Genomic DNA, 22,360 nt, shown 5'->3' on the forward strand with positions numbered 1-22,360 from the left:
TTCCTTGGATCGCTTGCTCATCCTTTCCAAAAATTCCCAATCATCATCTTCATGATTGCTCAAGAGTGTACCATTGCTTGTTGACTCTAGACGATTCCAAGTCGCATCATCCAAACCCCGTACAAAACATTTCACCAACTCCCACTTTTCTATTTGGTGATGTGGGCATCTCCTCATCAATTCCTTGAATCGGGTAAATGCTTCGTGTAAAGGCTCACTCGAAAGTTGACGAAACGACCGAATTTCATCTCTAGCATCGTCGGTCTTTGCCATAGAATAGTATTCATCCAAAAATGCTTGTTGCATTTGTTCCCAAGTTCGAATACTGTTGGCCGGAAGTGTAAGGAACCACTGTTTTGCCTTGTCTTTCAACGAAAATTGAAACAACCGAAGCTTAACTTCCTCTAGTGTAAAATTGTGCCCCCCAATAGTATCACAAATGGAAGAGAACTCCGTTAAATGTGTGTATGGTTCATCATTGGACCTCCCATTGAAGTGAGGAAGTATGTTGATGTAATGCGGTTTACAATCAAACATCCTCCTTTCGCATACTATCGGAGAATTATTCTCGGTTACTATCGGTCGGAAACGGTCATTTACTCCCCGAGGAGGTTGTTGACGGCGTTGTGGACCATTAACTTCTTGGTCGACCGGTCTTCTATTATCCCTTCTTTCACCTCTTCGATCCTCTCTTCGATTATCCCTTGGGTTACCACCTCCCACGAAACGAGGAATCCGGTTAGGGTTTGCATTGTGATTATTATAAAACCCATCATTCCGGTTCCGTTGGTTATTGTTTCGTGGTTGACGGTTGTTCCCATAACCATCATTTCTTCCACCTCCGTAACCGTATTCATCGTCCCCAACATAATTTGTGACGAAAAATAAGAAAACCCTAATTAATTGACAGTTGCTTCACAAATCTGTCAGAAATTATATCGTTTCCAACACATTTATGACGAAATATTTATTTTTTAATTAACTTAAACCATCCGTCGGAATTCCGTTACAACTTGTGACAAGTTTCCTACAAAAAATAAGAAAACCCTATTTAATTGACAGTTGCGTCACAAATATGTCACAAATAATATACAAAAGGATAATTATAATTGTTTACCGAATAAATATTAACATATGCAAAATAAATAAGGGAAAATGATAGCATTTTTTCTACACAATTCTGACAAAATATTTATTTATTAATTAAAATAAACCATCCGTCGGGATTGCGTCACAACTTGTGACACATTTCTGACAAATATCCTTGTATCAATACAATTTCCTACGCATTTATGACAAAAATCGTACTACCTCCACACAAGTTGACTCGTTGAAGTAACAGTCAGATGAAAATCGGGATGTGGCTCAGGATCGAACTCCCTCGATGGATTTGTCACCATCATTCGCGCTGGGTTGGTCAGACTTGGTTACGGCGTTCCCCTCAAAATCGTACTGCCTCCACACAAGTTGACTCGTTGAAGTAACAGTCAGATGAAAATCGGGATGTGGCTCAGGATCGAACTCCCTCGATGGGTTTATCACCATCATTACCTAACCACTTAGCTATAGATTTAAACAAGCACATCACTTAAAAAACTTTTTAATTTACCATTTTAGTATATCACTTAATAACTTCTCAAAATACATTCTCATTATCAGTTCCCACCTTTAACCTCTTCCTCTTCCTCTTCTCTACACGAGCCCACATCAGTTCCCACCTCTTCCTCTTCTATACATTACACGAACCCACATAAACCCTACACCTCCCATCCTTTTAGCAAGTCCGATCTTTTGTTCACCGGTAGGAGCACGCCGCTCGTTTGCTCGCCGCCAGTTCCCGTCGGCGGTCTCGTATCCAAGAATCTGCAGGGGCTCGTTCCTAATATTGCATTTGAAGCACAAGGTTTGTGTTTCTGATTTGATTTTATTTCTTGAACTTCTGTTCTTTAGTTCTAAGTTTGAAGCCCTAATTTGATATTTTGATGTGTATAGAATGACCAGCACCCGGGCTGTTTCCAGGTTTTCTGGGTTTGAACGCATCAGCAACTGCTTCTGAATTAGAATTCGACCCTTGTTTGGTGAACGAATGGCCTGCTCTGGGACTGCTACCTAGGGTGAACGAATGGCCTGCTTTGGTGCAGCTGTTAAAGGGTTTTGCAATGCATTAATTGGAGGTATGTGTATTTTATGTTTTTTGTTTCATGGGTCTTAAGTGTCTTCCCTCTACTAGTAGGATTGCGTTGCAAGCTATTATCAACTAGAGGATAAATTGTGAGTTTATCTGAAAGTTGACCATGACTATGAGAAGAATAATATAAGGTATCCTGTTAATTAATGGTGAAAACAGATTGTTAAATAGAGGAAGGGTGGTGGGAGTACAATGGTTGATATTGTAGTGTAGTGGTGTTTATAGTATGAAGGTATGTACTGTAACTCTTTGTAGGTCTTAGTGACTAGTGGAAGGATTGATGGCATACTTTTAGGTTCTTTAGACAATCATAACTAAATAGTCTACATCAGGATACTCCTTTACTTCATGTAGAAATTTTAGATCTCTTCATGTCTTGTATGTTTGATGCTAATTTTCTTATGAATAGTTTGTTATAGAGGTTGCGATCATACCACCACTGATGTTCCGAATCCCAGCAAAACTCCATACTTAAGCGTGTTTAGGTGAGAGCTTTGTTTTCAAAAGAGTGGCGAAGTAGTGATGCATGAAGTTCGCGCATCACGTAGACGAGGCATTTTGTTATTAAAAGATACTCGGGGGACTTCTGATCCCTTTGACATGTAACCTGTTTCTTTTTAATTTATTAGGTAAAACATAACTAGAATCTGTCATGACCAGAATCAAGCCATTATTAAGTAAAGGGGTCAAAGTTGTATCTCTAGTTTAATATAAAGTGAGTGTAGCTATACCATACATTTAGTAAACGAGCCCGAGCTTCGCTTATCGAGCCGGCTCGCGAACCTAAACAAGCTTTTGTTTATATATTTTTTATTAATATATTAAACATATATTTATATAATAATAATAATTACCATTTATATAAATATAAAAAAATAACTAAATTATATGTATAATAATAATTATAAATTTATAATTAATATAAGTTAATTAGTAAATACTAAACGAGCCGAGCTCGAGCTCGAGCTTTCATATGTTGGCTCGAGCTCAGGCTCGGCTCGGCTTGTTTGCACCGCTAACTGTGGTTAGTCACTTTTATCCTAACTGATATAAAGTTTTATTTTTCGTAAAGGCATACTAAATGGATATCTTTTGTTCATTAAAACTGCATAAACAAGACTTTCTTTATTAAGTTTTTCATTAAAAGTTTTTGTAAACTAATTAATGAAAGTATGATGTTCTTACATCCTCTATTCTCTAGAAGTTGGAATGTTAGATAAATATATGTTCTGCTAAATGCCTAAATTTTATTTAATTGTCTCCATGTCTTTTGGATTTTAGAGTGAGCTCATCTTTTGTGCTGAATGCAGTCAGTTGTATACTGATAGTTATTTCACGTGTCCCAGTGGGGATATGTGTTGCGCATTCTACAACTCGCAGTCACGTCTTGCATATCTCATTGGCCCACACAAGGTGCAAAGGGTGAGCATGTCGCCTGGGTGTAAGATCTTAAAAAGCGCAGGCTCGAGACAAGCAAGGCGCACGTCCGGTCCAGCCAATTGTTAGGTGTTTCAGACTTGTTTTCGGTTGTTTTACACTGGTCTAGATTGTTTAGACTGATTCAAAGCGTTTGAAACTACTTTTGGCGGTTATGTCACGGCTCCCGACCCTACCCTGGACGGAGCCGGGGGCCGTGGCGCAGAGTTCAATGGTACCCGTGGTATTTACTTTATGCGGTAGCGGAAGTCTTTATATTACAGGATCTTTTCACCGGAAAATACTTGTTTAATATATTACACAAAGTTTAAGGGATGAATCCCATAATTTACAATAAGTTGATTTCACACAGAAATCTTTATTTTCCAAAACATGTTTTATTGGTTTATTCACACTGAGCCACTTTTCTGAGCTTGATAGTGCTTTACTGCACTTTTCCTGGATCACACATATCACCTGAAACATATTTGAAAAAGGTTTTGTCAGCGGGGAAATACTGAGTGAATCATTCGGTTTTCTAAAACGACCCGTTAGTTATAAATTCCCAGTATTAAGAGCGATTACAATGTTTCTATCAACCAATTATCAAGAATGGGTATTTGTCACTCGACCGGATCTGTGACTGTGGTCATACCACTATTGGGTCCCGTCGCCCCAATAGTGACGGTTCACTCAAATAGAGTGATACTCACTCACTTAGAGTGATAAAAATAGTAATGTGCACAATACCCCACATACCAGCTGTAATTTGGTGATTACAAAGACTTAATCCCTGTAATTATAACCTTGAAAATAATTTGAGGTATTGTAATACTTACTCACAAACGGTGAGAAAACAATTTAAAAATAAGAATGACTCACATTGCAGATTATCGAACAAATAGATAATGCCTACTGATTAGCCTTACTTACACCTAGTTTAACACAATGCACACACAGACAGGTTAGTAACTAATACAGCAGTTACGTCAATTCACGAGATTAAACCCTCACAACGATTAATCAGTGCAATACTCGATAATTCAGTCGGATTCACAACGAATAACAGTGCATAGTCCGAATTCGAACAGCACTCTAATATTCAAGTCGAAATCACGACGAATAATCAAAGTACAAGCTCAATTGAGCAGCACCCGGATTATCGTTGGATAGTTATAATCGATCGGACGTTGAATCGTAATAGCGATCGAGTTATTACCCTGATTGCGGCAACACCTCGTGTGTAGTGTGTGTTTAATTTGTAGTATAACGGCCTAATAACGACGCACAGAAGGTTTCTGATTGACGTTTTAACATCAATGGTCGACTGCCAAGGTCGGCTATTTATAGCCCAAATTTCGACTCGCATACGGACCGTATGCCTGGACCCTTGCGGTCCGTAAGGGAGCCGGTTAGCTTACGGTCCGTAAGGACTTTCCTTTACGGTCCGTAAAGGGTGCGTTTTAGCTTGTAGACTAGCCTTCTCAGTGTTATAGGTCTGCTGAATCATTCACAATCGAATTTCCATAATTTACAACGCATAATTCGAGATAAATATCAATTAGGGTTTAACCCCCCTGAGTTTTCGGGGCCCTGATCCTGATTCCGATTATTCCGGAAATTTCAGGGTTTATGCCAAATTACTTGGGTGTCTTAGTTAGGGTTTTCTTATTGAATAATTATTATCCTAATTACGGGTTTTATTGACAGTTGTTACATCCTCCCCACCTTAAGAAAAATCTCGTCCTCGAGATTTACTGGAATAGATGAGGATATTTTCGCTTCATTTCTGATTCCAGCTCCCAAGTGTATTCTGGCCCTCTCTTTGAATTCCACTTGACTTTGACCAATACCAGTCTTTTATGCTTGAGGAATTTGACCTTTCGATCTTCGATCGCTAATGGTTTCTTTACGAATTTCAATTTTTCATTTACCTCTATATCTTGAAGAGGTACTACAAGGGATTCATCTGCTAAACATTTCTTGAGATTGGATACATGAAATACATCATGTACTCCAGCCAATTCTTCTGGTAGTTGTAAACGATAAGCAACTGGTCTGATTCGTTGAATCACTGGGAATGGTCCAACGTACCTCGGACTTAGCTTTCCTTTCTTACCGAATCGTACTACTCCTTTCCAAGGAGATACCTTTAAAAGTACTTTATCTCCGACTTGAAATTCTAAAGGTTTGCGACGATTATCTGCATAACTCTTCTGATGATCTCGAGCTGTTTTCAGTCTTTCCTTGATCTGGGTTATCTTGTCAGTAGTTTCTTGTACTATTTCAGGACCTGATAATTGACTTTCTCCGATTTCTGCCCAGCATACTGGAGTTCTGCATTTGTGTCCATACAGTGCTTCGAATGGTGCAGCTTCGATGCTTGAATGATAGCTATTGTTATAGGAGAATTCTATTAATGGCAAATGGCTATCCCAATTACCACCAAAGTCAATTACACATGCTCGGAGCATGTCTTCTAACGTTTGGATTGTCCTTTCACTCTGTCCGTCTGTTTGTGGATGATATGCAGTACTTAGATTTAGTCGAGTTCCCATTGCTTTCTGAAAACTTTTCCAGAAATGAGAAGTAAATCGACTATCTCTATCCGATATGATGGAGAGTGGGACTCCATGTAGGGATACTACTTCGTCCACGTACAGTTGTGCTAACCTTTCCATGCTAAAGGTTTCTTTCATTGGTAGGAAATGAGCTGATTTGGTTAATCGGTCTACAATTACCCAAATTGCATCATTACCTCTTTTAGTTTTGGGTAACTTAGTAACAAAATCCATTGTTATGAGTTCCCATTTCCATACCGGCATTTCTAATTGTTGAAGTAATCCTGAAGGTTTCTGGTGTTCAGTCTTAACTTGTGAACAAGTTAAACACTTAGATACGTATTCGGCTATATCCTTTTTCATTCCTATCCACCAAAAATTATTTCTTAAATCTTGGTACATCTTATTATTTCCTGGATGCATGGTATACCTAGATTTATGTGCTTCTTCTAAAATCTTATTTCTTAACTCTCCTTTCTTAGGTACCCAAATTCGTGTCTTATGGAATTTCCAAATCCCATCATTTCCTTGTTCTAGTTCTTTTAGGTAACCTTTCATTTCTTCAGCATCATCTTTGATTGCTGTTTTCTGAACTTCTTTGATCTGTGCCATTAAATCTACTTGTAGATTTAATCTCAGAGCACGAACTCGTTTCTGTTTCTCATGGTACTTACGACTTAAGGCATCTGCAACTACATTCGCCTTTCCTTCGTGATATTGGATATCACAGTCGTAATCGCTTAGCATCTCCATCCATCTTCTTTGCCTCATGTTTAATTCTTTTTGCCCAAATATATATTTTAAACTCTTATGATCTGTATAAACAGTAAAACTTACTTCCATACAGATAATGTCTCCATATCTTAAGGGCAAAAATTATGGCTCCTAATTCTAGATCATGAGTCGTGTAATTTTCTTCGTGCTTTTTCAATTGTCTAGAAGCATACGCAATTACCTTCTTGTGTTGCATCAACACACACCCGTATCCTAATTTTGAAGCATCACAATATACTTCAAAGTCTTCTGTTCCCTCGGGTAAAGCTAAGATTGGTGTATTCGTCAATCTATGCTTTAAAATCTTAAAAGCTTCTTCTTGTCTAGGTCCCCATTCAAACTTAGTGGCTTTACAGGTTAACTTAGTTAAAGGTACGGCTATTTTAGAAAAATCTTTGATAAATCGTCTATAGTATCCAGCTAAGCCTAGAAAACTTCTTATCTCCATTTTGTAATTGCTTCTATCTTAGCAGGATCTACATGGATACATTCATGATTTACCACATGACCTAAAAATTGTACTTCTTGTAGCCAAAATTCACATTTTGAGAATTTGGCATAAAGCCTTTCTTTTCTTAACAAAGTTAAGAGAACATGTAAGTGCTCACAATGTTCTTTTTGGCTTTTGGAGTAAATAAGTATATCGTCGATGAAAACGATTACAAATTTATCCAAGTATGGTTTACAGATCCGATTCATCATGTCCATGAATGCTGCTGGGGCATTCGTTAACCCAAAGGGCATGACTGTAAACTCATAATGACCATACCTAGTTCTGAAGGCAGTTTTAGGTATGTCTTCTTCTTGTACTTTCAGCAGATGGTATCCAGATCTTAAATCTATTTTAGAGAAATACCTAGCTCCTTGCAATTGATCAAAGAGATCATCAATCCTAGGTAATGGGTATCGATTCTTAATCGTAACCTTATTCAACTCCCTATAATCGATACACATTCTCATTGATCAATCCTTCTTTTTCACAAACAACACTGGTGCACCCCAAGGGGATGAACTAGGTTGTATGAATCCTTTGCTTAATAATTCATCTAATTGCTTTTTCAATTCTAGCATTTCGGTAGGTGCTAATCTATATGGTGCTTTAGCTATTGGTGCAGTACCTGGAATTAAATGAATTCTAAACTCTACTTCTCTATTAGGTGGTAATCCAGGTAATTCTTCTGGAAAAACGTCTGGGTATTCTGACACTACCGGGATGTCCTGAAGTTCCTTATCTTTAGTGTTAATGATTACTGAAATCATGTACACCATTTCCTGCTTTCTCGAATAACTAGCCAATTTCATTACTGAGATGAATTTTAGTGGCTTTCGAGGTCTATCTCCAGTAATTAAAATTACTTCTCCTGTGGGGGTTTGAATTTCTACGGCATTTCTGTGACATAGGATTCGTGCATGGTTGGCTATTAACCAATCCATTCCTAACACTACATCGAATCCAGCTAAATTCATTGGTAACAGATTTGTAGAAAACTTATGGCCTAATAATTCTATTTTTCCTTCTTGCCAGACTTTATCTATTTTCACAGAATTTCCTTCTGCGGTTTCTACTGTGAAAATTTGCCTAAGAGTGGTTAAAGGTAACTTAAGATCTTGGCAAAATGAAGTATTTATAAAACTTTGGTTTGCACCAGAGTCAAATAATACTTTTGCAAATATGTCATGTATTAGGAACGTACCAGCTATCACATCTGGAATGAGTTCGGCCTCTTGAGTGGTTAGCTGGAATGCACGTGCATTTCTCTTAGTTGTTCCTTCAGCTGGTTTGGCTTGGTTGGCTACAGGTTTAGCTAATTTAGGACATTCAAATTGAAAATGTCCCCTTTCTCTTCAATTATAACAAATTCTTGTTTTCTTCCTGCAGTCTTCTTCCCGATGTCCTTTCGTTTTGCAAAAATTGCAAACCATGTTGCATTGTCCATAATGCTTCTTTTTGCAAATTTAGCAGAAGGGAGATGATGAGGATTGCCCGATTCCTCTTTTCTTAGTATTACCCATACGAAATTCTTGGGTAATCTTTTGAGCTAATTCCTTCTTGCGATCTTCCTCTCTTGTGCGTACTAGTTCATCTGTTAGGGTATTAGCTAATTCTACAGCATCGTCAATAGTACGAGGTCTCGCAGCTTTAACGATGTTTCGGATTTCACTAATTAGCCCCCAGATGTAACGAGAAATAAGTATCGGTTTTGGCGAAGCCAGTGTTGGCACTACCCTTGCGTATTCAAAGAATGTCGAAGTATAGCCCCGACAATCTACCCCTGTCATGCGGTGACTAAGGAATTTGTTTGCCATTTGGTCTTTTTCATATTTGGGACAGAATTTTCTTTCTACAAGATTCTTAAATTCTTCCCAACTCATGGCATAGGCTATCCTTCTTCCTTTTGCCTGGAGGACCGTATTCCACCATTCTAGTGCTCCTTCTTTGAACAGATTTGATGCATACATCACCTGATCCTCTTCAGCACATTTGCTTATTGCGATTATTGCTTCGGTTTTCTCTAACCAACGCAGTGTTGCAGTTGCCCCTTCGTTACCTGCAAATTCAATAGGTTTGCAAGCAAGAAACTCTTTGTAAGTGCAACCAGGCGTTGCAGCTTTCATTTTCTTAGGGAGTGGGGCCTGTTGCGGATCATGATCGTCATGATTGCCGCCTCCATTTACGCTGTTACTGCCGTTATCTTCTGGAATACGTTTACTAGGAATTAATCGTGGTTCGGCAGGTTTCTGAACAGCAGCCACAATTTCTGGAATAGCATGGGCTATTCCTTGGGCGATAAAGTGCTCAATATCTTGTCGGGTTATATATTGATCTTCCGGTTCTTGCTCAGATTGATTTACTTCATTAATTGGTTCATTGTTAGCGTTTTCCATCTGCTAATTAGTAGAAATTTATTAGTGTCTAACTTATTACTAATCAATTTAGCATAGATAAACACATAAATTACTACAACATACAAACATAACCAAAATTGTCGATTTCTCGACTTTCATTTTGTTATTGTATATTGTATATGCCTCCGTACACACCGTATCTTACAAAGTTTTATTGCCCATTTTACAGAATCAGTTTTACTATATTAGTTATAATACAGACAAACTTGTTCCAGCCCTTCCTATCTTTTGGTCTACTGGCAGTTTCAGTAACGACGCTCCCTCTCGTCGTACTTCCAAGAGATCTGCTCCCCCATTTCCCGGATCCTATTCCCGGTGCCTATCAGTTCTTCACCAAACTGACGTAACTCAGCTAAATTTTCATAGCTCATGGGAGGATTAGGGATAGGTGCTGGGTCAAACTGTGGGAGAAAACTATAGGGACTATTAACTAGATTTTGGAATTGCCAGTCATTAGTCCACCATTCCTCCATTTGGCCTAATGGTCTGGTGTGAACTAGTGGGTCTGGAATAGCTGGTCCTAGGTTTAGTGGGAATTGGGCTGTAGCCGGGTAAGAGAAGAGATTATCGTTGATAGGCTCTAAAACATCACAATTTTCCAGTAGGCGATCTATTTCGTCCTGGAACGTGATTTCTTCAGACTGTTTAGAGCTTTCGCTAATTTCTAATCCCTTTTGCTTAAGATCTATTCCTATTTCCTTTTCTGGTGGTTTCGAACTTTCTCCAGTTTCTATTTCCTTTCCCTTGTTCATGCTCACAGGGTTTTTCTATTTTAGGAAGTCTTCTAGTGGCTGGTTTCCTACGGCGTACTTTCCTCCACCCTACGTATCTTCTTTTCTTTTTAGGTTTGGCTTTTTCCAGCGGTGGAGCTTTGAATTCCACAGGTTCTTCTATGTCAGCAATGTAACCAGTAAAGTCGTGAGAGACTTCGATAGGCACTGGATATAAGTTGAGATTCTGGAATGCTTCCGACATCTCATTCATGCTGCATAGTATATATGCAAAATACAAGAATGTAATGTTAAAACTTTGGGACAAAGTTTAACAAACAAACACAGAAGTTTTATTGCATACTAATTTATACAAAGGACAACAGAAATAAACACACTAGGATTTTATTTATTTACTGGATTGTGATTTCTCTTACTAGACCCATCTTAACGGATATTTAGAGTTTGGCATTTTCTGCTACAGTAGCTAGCATATAGAGATTTGCCCATTTCTTATCTATTTTATCTTCCCAAGGTGTACTATTACCCAACTCTTGGACTTCTGGGTTAAACCTAACTCTCTTGGTTCGGGGTTTCTTTTTCTCCTGACTCTTTTTAAGTATCGAATCCCTTTTCTCTGGGGAAAGAGGATTCTCATAGTTTGCCTTGCGGACAAAGATTCCTTCTTCTAGGTTTACTGGGTTTTTAGAAGAAGATGCAATATCTAATTTGTGATAGATAGCAGACAGCTTTTGTTTACCCATACTGTAATTAACAAATGATCAGTTAATACAACAAATAATCTTAGAATGATAACTAGTAACATTAAGTATTTTGTCAAATACTTAATTCCGTAATAGGCTTAAATCAGTGGCTCGATCAGTGGCTCAATAGTTATTAATTATTAGCTCTGATACCACCTTCTCTGTCACGGCTCCCGACCCTACCCTGGACGGAGCCGGGGGCCGTGGCGCAGAGTTCAATGGTACCCGTGGTATTTACTTTATGCGGTAGCGGAAGTCTTTATATTACAGGATCTTTTCACCGGAAAATACTTGTTTAATATATTACACAAAGTTTAAGGGATGAATCCCATAATTTACAATAAGTTGATTTCACACAGAAATCTTTATTTTCCAAAACATGTTTTATTGGTTTATTCACACTAAGCCACTTTTCTGAGCTTAATAGTGCTTTACTGCACTTTTCCTGGATCACACAGATCACCTGAAACATGTTTGAAAGAGGTTTTGTCAGCGGGGAAATACTGAGTGAATCATTCAGTTTTCTAAAACGACCCGTTAGTTATGAATTCCCAGTATTAAGAGCGATTACAATGTTTCTATCAACCAATTATCAAGAATGGGTATTTGTCACTCGACCGGATCTGTGACTGTGGTCATACCACTATTGGGTCCCGTCGCCCCAATAGTGACGGGTCACTCACATAGAGTGATACTCACTCACTTAGAGTGATAAAAATAGTAATGTGCACAATACCCCACATACCAGCTGTAATTTGGTGATTACAAAGACTTAATCCATGTAATTATAACCTTGAAAATAATTTGAGGTATTGTAATACTTACTCACAAACGGTGAGAAAACAATTTAAAAATAAGAATGACTCACATTGCAGATTATCGAACAAATAGATAATGCCTACTGATTAGCCTTGCTTACACCTAGTTTAACACAATGCACACACAGACAGGTTAGTAACTAATACAGCAGTTACGTCAATTCACGAGATTAAACCCTCACAACGATTAATCAGTGCAATACTCGATAATTCAGTCGGATTCACAACGAATAACAGAGCATAGTCCGAATTCGAACAGCACTCTAATATTCAAGTCGAAATCACGACGAATAATCAAAGTACAAGCTCAATTGAGCAGCACCCGGATTATCGTTGGATAGTTATAATCGATCGGACGTTGAATCGTAATAGCGATCGAGTTATTACCCTGATTGCGGCAGCACCTCGTGTGTAGTGTGTGTTTAATTTGTAGTATAACGGTCTAATAACGATGCACAGAAGGTTTCTGATTGACGTTTTAACATCAATGGTCGACTGCCAAGGTCGGCTATTTATAGCCCAAATTTCGACTCGCATACGGACCGTATGCCTGGACCCTTGCGGTCCGTAAGGGAGCCGGTTAGCTTACGGTCAGTAAGGACTTTCCTTTACGGTCCGTAAAGGGTGCGTTTTAGCTTGTAGACTAGCCTTCTCAGTGTTATAGGTCTGCTGAATCATTCACAATCGAATTTCCATAATTTACAATGCATAATTCGAGATAAATATCAATTAGGGTTTAACCCCCCTGAGTTTTCGGGGCCCTGATCCTGATTCCGATTATTCCGGAAATTTCAGGGTTTATGCCAAATTACTTGGGTGTCTTAATTAGGGTTTTCTTATTGAATAATTATTATCCTAATTACGGGTTTTATTGACAGTTGTTACAGGTTAAGACAAGTTTTTTACCAGTTCAAGCCTGTTTGTTCCTGGTTTAAAGGAATCAACTAGCATTTCTTCTTGAAGAAGAAAGGAACCTACTTGCAACTCGTCTCGACGAAGAAAGGAAAGCAAGGGAAGAACTTCAAAAACAACTTCAAGAATTTATGAAGATTGGCGTCCTCCCTCTAATTAGATGTAGTTTTTGATATCTTTTTTGAATTATGTTAAATTGTATTAGCTTACAGTTTAAACATATTGGAACTTGCGTTGTGACGCATGATTTTTGAATTTATGTCATTGTAACTTCAGTGAGTTTTGTAAAACAGGTTTTTGGTATTACAAATTATTTCTGGAATTTTTCGCCAGAAAAAATGCAGAAATATTAATTATTTTTTTTCTTTGCAGTTTTTTTATTTAATAAATTAGGTGGTTGGAAAGTGTCACAACATAAAAAGCTTTTGTCGGAAAACGGTCAAAAATAATAGACCTTTTTTCTTTATTTTGTCAGAAATTTGGCACAAAACATACTCAGTTTTCGTAGGAAATTTATAACAACACTTCTTATTTATTTGTTGAAAATGGGTCACAAAAAATACTCATTTTCCTCGGAAATTTGTAACAACACTTCGAATTTATTTGTAGAAAATGGGTCATAAAAAATACTCAGTTTCCTCGGAAATTGGTAACAACACTTCTAATTTATTTGTAGGAAGTGGGTCACAAAAAATACTCAGTTTTCTCATAAATTTGTAACAACAGTTCAAATTTATTTGTAGGAAGTGGGTCACAAAAAATACTCAGTTTCCTAGGAAATTTGTAACTACACTTCTAATCTATTTGTAGGAAGTTGGTCACAAAAATACCCAGTTTTCTAGGAAATTTGTAACAACACTTCTAATATTTGTAGGAAATGGGTCACAAAAAAATAAATCCTAAAAGATAATAATTAAATATATTGTAGGAGATTCGTAGCAATTTGCGACGTAGTAGTTTCGTAGAAAATGTGTAGGAAGTTGCGTAGGAAATGCGTTGAAAACAGGTTTCCTACGAGCTGTTTTCCTACATCAGGTGTTTGTCATAAATTCGTAGAAAAACCGGTTTTTAATTTATGAGATATAAATTTTTGTATGCATTTGAGGGTTTATGATGACTATTTTTTCTAATGACCAACAAAAGGCCCGATCAATCGGGTTAACCCATTGACAAAAGGCCACCCACGCCCACGAACGCAGATGACCTTGGTGACTCGGCCTGTGACCATTCCAGAGGAAACTCATTATCTAAAGACCTATCGTGGTAAAACCCCTAGCTTAACCCAAAGTATTTTTGCTCTAGGCGAGACTCGAACCAATGACCTCCACTTTGGAAGGTCATGGGGATGCCAATGCACCAGAGATCATTGACGCTTATGATGACTAATTAACTGTATGAACATTGTAACATTCCTATGAGCTTTAGTTATATATTCTTTCGATTTCATATATGTATTCAAGTAGTTCACTGACTATCTTAATGATATCCGTCATAGTCTCAGGTGCATGACATGAAGTACCATTGCGTCGCCCTCGGCAAATTTTTATCCTTTTCAGGTCATTTTTGGAGAACAAAGCAATGCAAAGAAGCCAGACTCCATCTAGGTTCAGTTTACTATTTGCATAGTAAGCTAAAACCGTATAAAAGTCACTATTTATGGGGTTGCAAAAAAAGAATTAGGGAAATACCTCTTCATTCTTGCTGCCAAGTGATTAACGAATTCATTCTTGCTTCCAGAAATGGTTTACTCAATACTTATATTTTTCTTTCTTTGTAAGACCTCATATCTTTTTTGTTTGTGAAAGTGATTACAGCAAGTAGAACATAATAAGAAGGAATCTATTTACTTATTCTTATTTGCTCTTATAAACTTATTTGACACATTTGTGATTTTGTTTATAACTGAGAAAAATCTTTTTCATAGTATTACAATAAATTACCCACCCACCAGACAGGTGTAAGACTAATGTCTAAGGTTATTGTATCTTGATTCTCATTCCCTTGTGTTATAATACCATTAATATACCCGTCCACCAGACGGGTATAGAACTAGTTTAACTTGTTAAGCATCTATTGTTATATATAGTATATACTAAATAAAAGATAAAAAATTTAACAATCTAATTCAAACATGACAATATAGGTCAAAATAAGTGACTCATCATTTTCTTTAGCAGGTGTATGGACATTTGACTGATTAAAAAATGTGAACAAAAAATTTATAAAATCTTGTACATTCCATTTGAGCATGTTACATGTTTAAGATAATTCTCCATTGAAAAATAAGTCACTGATGAAAATCATAACTATTAGTTTTGAGTCATGATGAGTACTAGGTAAAAGAACACTTAATGATTAAAATTGTTATCAGAACTTCTTTTTATTTTTTATTTCTTTCAAACAATCAAAAACATTGAAAGGGTAATAAGATTAATTAGGTCTATCTGGACTTAGAAGCTTTAACGTATTTTCAAACCTACTCAAGGTAACATCTGTGACATATCATGCGGGAGTTATCTGTCACAAGTTCACAAGTGTTGGATGCTCCTTAAGAAAACATGCAGAGAGAACATCACAGGATCCTAAGGCGGTCATAACTTACAGGCTCACAAGTAAAACACAATCACAATGTACAGATTGTGAAAAATAATAATCATTTTTCTTACAGGATCTGGAAATCAACAGACCAAATTAGAGGAAAACGATGCTCTATGCCTCGATCTTGTCGCTGGTAGCAAAATCCCCGAACAACTGCAAGTACACGTTTCAGATGCAAAGTTCAGGAAAATTGTTCACTGGAATGATGCATATGGGTCTAGAGAGGTTAAAGTTAAAAGGCTGCAACAATGATCATTATACTATTCTTACCCATTCTTCTAATCCGTCCTTGCAAAATATTGGAAGAATGTTTTTGGGGCCGTAAAATTTGAAGAAACGAAATAAAACATGGCTGCTGCTTTTGCAATGTGGAAACAGGTCAAGAGGGTATATGAATTACAGATTTGCCACAAGTTGCTAAAAACGGTCAACTGTCGTGACACGAGATAGTATTTCTCTTGTACTTTTGCCTTGATGTTAGCTGCAGTTTAGGTGTAATGTATCAATTGGGATCATAATATGCGCACCAGCAACCATTAATCTCAAATCCCCATCGGTGTACCAAACAACTGCAGTTAACATATAATTGACTTCAGTTTATATAGCTGACTTGTTTAGAAAGACAAACTGTTTTCTTGATGACAAACATGGGATTTTCATACCAGGTTGGATATGATCATGTTAAAAATAAGTTTAGTAAGTTTTTATAAGTTATTTAAGATCATAAAAAGTTTTAATATAGCTCTAAATAAGAATTTACTTTGACTTTTGTATTAATAATTGACTTTCAACAATTTCACTCAGTTTTTCATGGAACTGTGTTAAATAAAATTTGTGATTGTTAAGTTGTGCTAGTGGAAGCTATTGAACATGTTTCAGTAATAAAAAAATTATGAAATAAATGGACAAAGAGGTTAAAGCTAGGAACAGGGGATGAAATTGGCAAATTAAAAGACACTGCTGCTTCAATCCTTCTTTCTAACCCCATCTCCATGCTGGCATATTATCTAAATATATATTACACAAACTATTAATTTCTTTTTTTTTAATTGCAAGGTTATAGTCTTATCTATATATCTTTCAACATGTGAAATAAATTTTACAAAAAATTGAAAACCAAAAATATTTTCTTTTAGAAAGAATAGAATAAAAATGAAAGAATAATGATATGTTTATTTATTTATTTATTTTTTTGATAACAAGATTTTCATTAAAACAGCGACGATCACAGATTAATGACAAGTAGACGGGGAACAAGTTGCACCGCTACCCCCTTCTGAAAATTTTAGATATTTAAAATGGTGTTGTTAAAGATTTGTCTGAGACACCAACTACTTTGACCCACGCTCCAGTTCTCTCCATTCTCAGTAACTATGAAGTTTATGACGAACATCATCATTGCACTTGATTCAAGACATGAAGAACAATCAGAAACAAAACAAGATAGAAAGATGTAGAAGATGAATCGCTTTATTAATGAATCAGTCATCACAAATTACAAACCGAAAGAGTATACATCATCTACAAGCTAGTTTAGATCACAAAGATCTAAACCGAGCTTTCACTCACTAACACATAGTTACTCTCTCTCTAGAAATGTGCACACACTATTGAGGAATTCCTTAGGGTTTGTGAGAGGTTGCACAAAGCTGATCACCCAGATCCATTCTCACTGAGATGAATGAATGTGATAGATAGATACCCAATTCTAACCTGTACACCCATATATATAGGCTGGGGCAAACCTTAAATCCTGAGCATACATCACCACACATTCGGACCCTTCACACCTTATATTGTCCGAATTTAATCAATGAACTCATATAATCCGAATTTAATCAATCACTTTGACTTGGCCTTTGACTTTGTCGAACAGAACTTGTAACACCCCGTGTTACGAAAGTCAAAATCAAAGTCAAGATTGAAGTCAAAGGAAGAAAAGATTGCTAATTGTGATCTGTCACTCCTTGCTTAATTATTGATTTGACTTCTTTGACTTGTAATCGAATCTTTCATTTTATTTGCTTTAGTTGTATTATGTGGAGTATCTATTAATAATCGAGGTTTAATCGATGTTTATCGCATGTTTTATCGCTTTATCGCTAATCGCATCGCAATCACATTCGCGCCTTGATTGATAGGTTCTGTATATTGTTTTACGTGTGTGTACTTATGTGTTACTTGTGCATGTTTACTTTATGTTTTGTGGTGATTAATCGAAACGCAATCGCAACTCTATCGCATCGCAATCGAATCGCAAACGCTAAATGCAGGTTATTTATAGTGATTGTATGTTAGATATAGTAGTTAGGTTATTTGTGTAACTAATGGGTAATTCTATCGCATCGCTCGCTCGAAACGCATCGCAATGCTCAACACGCAAATCGAAACGACAAACTCAACACGCCAGACACTTGGATCGAATGGCCAATCAATCGAGTGGCCATCCGATTGGATTGCCATCCGATCGGTGACCAATCCGACCCTTGTGCACCTTCCTCTTTTGGAAACCCTATAAATACCCTCCTGTCACATCATTTGTGATGTGACAGCTCCTCCACTCCACCAGCTCGCTCAAGCACTCATTTCTCTCGATTTCTCGTGATTCTTGTAAGTTTTCAACCTAAATCTTGTACTTTCATGATCTATACCCACTTCTTCATAATTTTCATCTTTGAATCTTAACTTTTAGCCGTGAAATCAGTGGATTTGAGGTGTTCTAGAGTGATGTCATCATGGAGTTCATATGAACTTCAAGTGTTGGCCTCATTCCCACAAGAACAACCCAGATCTGAAGGATTTCCACATGAATAAACAATGTTTTCGCATAGATCTACACGCATTCATGGTTAAAAGTATTGAAAGATGGTTTTCTAACTTTCTTTCAACTCTTTTACACTCAATGCACTCAAGACCGATAGAATCGGAGCTTGTTCTGATCTTTTACTCTTTCTTAGTGATGTGTTGGTTCAAGATCCAGTTTCTATCAAAGAGACAACCGACCTCGGGTTAAACATGAACAACCGTCACGAACCAGTAAACTGATCGGATTTGGGTGATTCCTGTTCGATCGGACGACTTGGGACTTGACGAGTTTCTGTTGTCTAACACGTTATCTTACTGTCTCGATCAAACCGCAAAAACTTTTCAAAATAATCAAGTATCAAGACGATCAGGTCGTTGGGATGGATTGTCGTCCGATCGGATTGCCATCCGATCAGAATGTACTTGAGGTTCAACACTTAGACTTTTCAAGCTTTCAAAGATCTGAACGTCGAACGGATTGCCACCCGATCGGATAGCCATCCGGTCGAACGACCATCCGACCATGTGACATTTGGAACTTTAATACTTAATCATTTTCATAATTTTCAAAGATAATCAGTAACTAACGGATTGCCACCCGATCGGATTGCTATCCGATCGAGTGACCATCCTGCTGTGAACTTGTTCTCACTAAGTGTCCTGCCAATCGGATCGCTATCCGATCAAACGACCGTTCGATCGACGACCTGAAGGGTAGAGATCCTTCTCTGTTTTCAAAATGCCACAACGAAAACTTCAAAGCCATCATACACACACACATCCTTACCAACGAATGTCAATCCAATCGAATGGCTATCTGATCGGATGACCATCCGAACGGATTGACATCCGATCGACTGGCCATCTGATCGGATGGTTACCATCCGACACTTTGACACTTTTTACCGTTTTACGCGCTACTCATTGTTATGCTATCGTTAACTGTTCAGGCTAATCTCTCAATGCTCCCTTCAATCCAAGACAGTGTTTACTTGTTAAACGCTATCTGTGAGTATACTCGAACCCTTTTTGCTTTACGCACTTTTGGGTGTTACATACGTTACTTACTCTAGATCACAACCGACACACAACGCAAACACTATTTATATGCTAACCATTATTGCATGCTACGTGTTATTCGATGAATGCTTGTATGTTATGTTAACACAATGATTGTTGCCTGACACCTTAGCAACGATAGTACTATTGTTTGGACTCAGCACCTGTCGTGGACAGGGGTTGTTAAGGGCTTTACTTCACATGTCCCAGTGGGGATATGTGTTGCGCATTCTACAACTCGCAGTCACATCTGTGCATGTTTCTCTGTCGATAACCTACTTGCCTTCACTTTGTACATGTTACATGCTAGTTATGCGTAAACGATTTCGAACTCTATTATATCTATATCAAACTTGTATGCTCACCTTTACACTCTGTGTATTGACTTTATTTTAACGTATGTGACAGGTGCTTAGGATGCTTTGCTTGCTTTTCATGGAATCAAGTTAGGGGTCTAGTTATGTCACACTTAAATCTGAGTGGTCAAGACAGTATTTGTTTTTGAGACAATTATTTGTAATAACTGTTTTATTTGGATATGTCGTGGTATGGGACATGACGTTTTAATATCTGGTAATTAATAGTTGTTATGGATACTCATGGACAATCTGTTTCGCTCATTGCCATGCCCCGATGTTTCCGCCATCGGTTGGGGTGTGACAGAACTGATAAAGCACAGTTACCTGATGAGAGCTGCACTTACAGACTCCCCCTTAACTGTTGTTATCAGTTCTATATTGGCATTGAAAATCTTCAGTCACCGGATACTGTGCTTACAGACTCCCCCTTAACTGATGATGTCATGCCTGCTTTTTACTTTGGCTGAGACTTGATCTTCCTGGCAGAGCACAACGATCTTCAACCCTTCTAATTAAAGACTTGCTGAAGATCACTTAAATGGCCGCTTTGTGAAACCTGAAGAATCCCAAATCAAACACTGTAGATCCTCCCCTTCAAACTACTCCCGAATTATGTTAACGCGAACCAACCTACAACCAAATGTAAGAATATCGCTCGAAACCTTAATCTTCAAACGTAACCAGCAGCAGAAAGAAACATTGGATTTCCAATCCCCAACCTTGAACACTTCAATCTTCACAAAGACATGAAGTTCAGTTCGATAAGTTAATAACAAACTGAACTTTGTAAAAGTACATCCACCATCTTTATCAAAATCCGCAACCCTTCATGTATGATCTCATCTCGTCAAGAATCTTCATGAATCAATCTACTATTTTCACGAATCCACCGAATCCCCGATGGCTTTCATCTCCGATTTTTCCCTTATCAAGAAGCACCACATTATTTCGAGAACAGACTAGCAACCATCTTGGAAGAGGGACCAAGAAACTAATCATCTCAACTCTAAACAACAACTAATAAGGTTAAATCTTTAACTAGGCGTCAACCGATAATCCAACTTAGTCACGTCCATACTTTATTGAAAATACGAACATACTTGACAAAATTCCATCACACACAAGTCTTTTTACGCACAAGCTGTCAAAGTCCAACCAAGTCACGATAATAGTCCAAGATTGTCCGAAAACCCAAGTAAGGACCAAATCCGAACTCCGAGAATCTTGAAAAAAACATCATGGACCACCATTTCCGCTTCTCATCCCCTCACTTAATCCGGACAACATAAGTACTCTGTAACTTTTCAGTAATCTGAAACAGACTTCAAATTTCCAAATTACACTAAGTTCTGACTTTTGCTAATTATCCGGTACCCTCGGGAACCTGACATAGCTAGAAAAACTCGAAACATGCACAAATCTAAACCTCCGAACTACACAAACTTCTTAACTTAACTAAATATCCGGTACCCCCAGTAACCGGAATTCTATAAAGTTCGGAACACGTAAAACCCGAAAGCTTTTGAAACCGCGGATCAAATTAACCGAACGGTACTTCAGAATACAAAGACATTCAAATCAAGCAAAGAAACTCCGAATGTAACTCATAAATTTGGATTTCAAAGGAATGAATCAATTTTGACAACACAAAGAGAATCAAGAAATCTGACAAACACTTAAACTCGCACAAAGAGTAAATAAGCACTGAAAAACCAATCAAAACATTAAAAAGCTCATTGTAATTAAAATACAACATCAAAAAAAGAATTTATAACATCAAATAATTCATTTCTCCTCTCAAAATCACTTTTATTAGAATTTTTACACATGTGTAAATTTTCTTTACTTACGAATTCACATAATTTTAAACGTATAAATGAAATTTATAACATTGTATTTGAATAATAATGATAAGTGTAAAAAGAAATTTTGAATTGAATTGTTTTTGACAAAGTTCTCGCGGTTTTTTGATTCGTTCTCACGGTTCTCGTGATATTTAGCGTTCTCATTTAAACCCTCCCATATATATATAGGGTCAGGATTTAGAGAAAACAGTGGAAAGTGTGAGAACGGTGAGAACGCTTATGAATCGTCCGATCAAAACAATCTATGAATTAGATTGGCGCGGTGGCATTTTCATAAATTAAATCAATTTTATTACATTGGCGCGCTTCATTAAGGGTAAAAAAGACTTTTGACTTCTCCACATAAAACGCCATCTATAACAACTCTCCAAAATTTCTGACACCCTAAAAATATTTTGAATGTCCATATGTGTCCTAAAATATACCCCGTATACGAAAATAGGCCCCGAATACCTTTATTTAAATTAATTAAAAACAAAATTTAATGGGCCGTCGCAGGGCGCGACGCCCTTGGTTACCTCAGTCCGGGCCTCGACAAAGTAGACATCAGGCAAGCCCCGAGGCCGCCACGTGTCCCGAGTCGTGTCGAGCCTAGTGGTCAACTCAGGAACCCTAGGGCGTACC

At 37.5% G+C, this 22,360-nt stretch overlaps 1 long non-coding RNA gene across 2 annotated transcripts; it reads left to right on the top strand.

Annotated features, from left to right (window-relative positions):
- Positions 1–1,663: 1,663 nt before the first annotated feature.
- Positions 1,664–13,374, top strand: LOC110928004. Of its 2 annotated transcripts, none has more exons than XR_004889900.1 (3): positions 1,664–1,903; positions 1,993–2,174; positions 13,017–13,374. It is a non-coding gene; the product is annotated as an uncharacterized LOC110928004 (long non-coding RNA). The 2 variants fall into 2 exon arrangements; XR_004889901.1 differs by lacking the exon at positions 13,017–13,374 and adding an exon at positions 2,598–2,922.
- The last annotated feature ends 8,986 nt before the right edge of the window (positions 13,375–22,360 follow it).

This window comes from Helianthus annuus, chromosome 3, assembly GCF_002127325.2.
Source record: "Helianthus annuus cultivar XRQ/B chromosome 3, HanXRQr2.0-SUNRISE, whole genome shotgun sequence".
Classification (NCBI taxonomy): domain Eukaryota; kingdom Viridiplantae; phylum Streptophyta; class Magnoliopsida; order Asterales; family Asteraceae; genus Helianthus; species Helianthus annuus.